The sequence below is a fragment of the Aptenodytes forsteri genome, unplaced genomic scaffold (genome assembly GCF_000699145.1).
Source record: "Aptenodytes forsteri isolate BGI_AS27 unplaced genomic scaffold, ASM69914v1 Scaffold236, whole genome shotgun sequence".
Taxonomy (NCBI): Eukaryota; Metazoa; Chordata; class Aves; order Sphenisciformes; family Spheniscidae; genus Aptenodytes; species Aptenodytes forsteri.
In genome coordinates, this window is record NW_008794456.1 from 3,084,515 (window position 1) to 3,088,157 (window position 3,643).

General features: G+C 53.9%; 1 protein-coding gene across 1 annotated transcript in view; it reads right to left on the reverse strand.

Moving 5' to 3' along the window:
• Window positions 1-1,829, reverse strand: part of MRPS26 (mitochondrial ribosomal protein S26) — an 11,016-nt gene extending 9,187 nt beyond the window's left edge. Inside the window, exon 1 of the mRNA XM_009290686.1 lies at window positions 1,820-1,829. The gene's annotated coding sequence lies outside the window, so the exon portion shown is untranslated. The remainder of the gene's footprint in view (window positions 1-1,819) is intronic.
• Between the last annotated feature and the right edge of the window lie 1,814 nt (window positions 1,830-3,643).

Sequence of the window (3,643 nt, forward strand, 5' to 3'; positions counted from 1 at the left end):
TCCAATCTAAACCTCCCCTGGCGCAACTTGAGGCCATTTCCTCTCGTCCTATCGCTTGTTACTTGGGAGAAGAGACCGACCCCCACCTCGCTACAACCTCCTTTCCGGTAGTTGTAGAGAGCGATGAGGTCTCCCCTCAGCCTCCTTTTCTCCAGGCTGAACAGTCCCAGTTCCCTCAGCCGCTCCTCATCAGACTTGTTCTCCAGACCCCTCACCAGCCTCGTTGCCCTTCTCTGGACACGCTCCAGCACCTCAACGTCCTTCTTGTAGTGAGGGGCCCAAAACTGAACACAGTGTTCGAGGTGCGGCCTCACCAGTGCCGAGTACAGGGGCACGATCACTTCCCTACTCCTGCTGGCCACACTATTTCTGATACAGGCCAGGATGCCATCGGCCTTCTTGGCCGCCTGGGCACACTGCCGGCTCATGGTCAGCCGGCTGTCGACCAGCACCCCCAGGTCCTTTTCCGCCAGGCGCTCACAGGCGCTCACCGAAAGGCAGGCACAGCGAGTGATTGAAGGATTGGGAGTTAACTGGTATGTCCTAAATCAGTCCCGACAAGCAGTGGGCCTCTTAGGCCAATGGGACAGCGAGGGTACCCAGGACCCTTTAGCCATCATTGAGTGGGTATTCCCGCCGCATCAAGCACCAAAATGATAGTGACGCAGATAGAAATGTTTTCAATGATTGTACGAAAAGGACGTTGCACGATGTTTGGAATTGACAGGAACAGAGCTCGACACCATTTATCTTCCGCTGACCAAGGCCCACCTTAATTGGCGTGAGGCTAATAGCCCCGAGCTACAGATAGCGCTGGAAAACTTTAAGGGACAAATTCTAGTCCACTATCCATCCCACAAACTCTTCTCCTTTCACAAGGAAATTAGTATAATTCCCAGATCGTTGAGTGGAGAGGTACCTGTTGAAGGACCCACCTCATTCACCGATGGATCAGGACGGACAGATCGCGGACCCCGATGGATACCCGCCCGCTGCGTTCGACCGTATCTGGACAAGGAGCCCAAGGAGCCCGCAGACGCATCGATGGTTTCAAGTAGACTATCGGGAATTAGGCAAATTATCTTGTCCCATATTCGGGGAGCCACCCAGTGGGCCAGGCCGCGCCAGGGTATGTGGGGGACCAGGTGGGTTGCCATTGGCCGTGGACTGGGAGCACCAGGCGGTGGAGAGCAGTCAACTGAATAATCGAGACGCGACGGGGATCCCCCGCCTCCAGTGTCCCGGGTCAACACGTCACGCATGGACTTTGTGCAGATGCAGTAGTTGCGAAAGAAACCGGTATCGTCACTCTCAATTCCGGGCGGGAAGGTGCACAAAGCGTAAAGGGAACACCACCGGGAGCGCCGAACCACAGATTCTACAGCTGGCGTGTGGGAGATCACATCGTGTCCCCCAGCTGTGGACGGTGCGGGAAATAGGTTGGGGAAGTACTAAACGACAGCGTGACAAGCGATTTGGGTGGAAAAGGAGCAGCAGGGAGACGTAAGCCACGGGGGCCATTGCGGTCGCTGCGTTGCGGGCACCCTCACAGCCGAAGGAAAATGTTTGGGTGACTCTGGCCAGTCAGACAGGACAAGATTCCATCTGCCTCTCGATATCCTCCCCCCCGGCAACCCCTGCTCCACCTGCCCAGTGGGGCTTCCTTTAGATAATTGGGACTTGGGCCTGATTAGTCCTTTCAAGGAGGCTTGCGGGGGGGGGACGACACGCCACTGACAATTGGGATGGATGCCTACCACATCTTAATCACTTGGAGGTTTGCGGGGGGGGGACGACACGCCACTGACAATTGGGATGGGCGCCTCCCGCGTCTTAATCACTTGCCAATAGAGCCTCAGGAACTCGAGCTATTAGGGTCCACAAAAATGGATTGGTGTTTGTATTTCAATTATTCGGGGGCCAATGTTTCCCGCGCCTGGTCAGTCAACGCTACCCTGGGAATGTGTAAGAACGAATCACTGCGGCGTAACCAGACAAGCGGCAATATATCCAAATCCCTGGAGGTATTTAAAAGACGAGTAGATGAGGCGCTTAGGGACATGGTTTAGTGGGCATGGTGGTGTTGGGTCGACGGTTGGACTCGATGATCTTAGAGGTCTTTTCCAACCTCAATGATTCTATGATTCTATGATTCTATGAAATCATCCAATGCGCCTGTAAGGTTACCCAGGGGGGGTCTTTTTAATATGCGGAGACCAGGCCTGGCCTGGCATTCCCTCTCGTATTAAGGGTGGGCCGTGTTCGTTGGGAAGATTAACTCTACTAACGCCAAACGCATCTACGATCCTAGACCACAGAAGGGGCACCCCCGAGACGCGCAGTAGGCGCGGGGCACACGCCTATAATTCACAATGTGATGACGCTGTCGACCTATGGAACCCGGACGCTTATAGCTGCGGTTGCGATTTTGGCCCCGGGTGTCGCGGCGGCAAAAGGTTTAAGCACATTAAATAAATTAGGATGTTGGCTAGCGAAACAATCAAATGCAACCTCTGAAGCACTAACGGGATTACTAATGGATGTGGATTCTATACGACATGCTACTTTGCAGAATAGAGCAGCGATAGATTTTTTCTGCTTTTAGCGCAGGGACACGGGTGTGAAGAGTTGGGGGGGAACGTGCTGTATGAACCTATCTGACCATTCGGAATCAATTCACCGCAGCATTCAGATGCTGAAGGAAGGAGTACAGAAACTAAGAGCGGAAAACCCCTGGGACTGGTTGGATAAATTATTCGGGAAATGGGGTCTAAGCGGCTGGTTGAAGGGACTAGCCAAGCTAGGAGGGCTATGCTTGGTAATATTCCTTTGCATCCTGGTTTGCGTGCCGTGTTTATTACAGGGTCTGCGAAAAATGATTGAGCGAGCCGTTTCCGCAGTGTTTCTAGTAAAACAAAAAGGGGGAGATTGTGGGGATGGAAACTTTAACGACGGACATTACTGAGTTTGATTTTGAGGAGCAAGCGCGGTACCAGCAGGCACGAGAAGGCGCGTAAGCAGAAGATAACGGAGGAAGGAGAAAACAAGATAAAGGCGACGAAGGCACGCCGCGCGGTCGGGAAGAAGGGGCCAATCCGCCAGAGCATAGACGCGCGTGAACACAAGGCTAGAACCTATCTGCGAGCTGCAGATGGCGCGTGGACACCTCTGCCTGCTGTAAAGAACGCTGACAAAGAGCAATAAAGGTCTTCGGTCGCTGCCTGCCGGAGTCCGCGCCGTTAACACCCCCACACACACAAATGGCGCCCAACCTGGGGCACGAAGGCTGGAGCTGAGCGCCGGTGGGGAACCCAGCTGAACGAGCAGCAGCCAGCGGGAGACGGAGCGGTCTCGGGGAGAGCTGGAGCCGGAATTCTGAACCATCGCCTCGTCGGAGCAGAGGTGAGCAGCTGGGAACTTAAAATGGGATCGCAACTAACAAAGGAGGAGGAGTCCATATTGCGTATTATTAAGAAGCTGTTAGAAAAGCACGGAATTAAGTATGACGACTATACCCTCCGCCTGTTGCTTGCATGGCTAAAACAAAAGGGAATTCCCCCTGACTCGGCCACTGCTTTTCAGAAGGAAACTTGGGATAAGGCGGGGAACTTGTTGTGGGATGCGGCTACCGGGGGAGATGAGA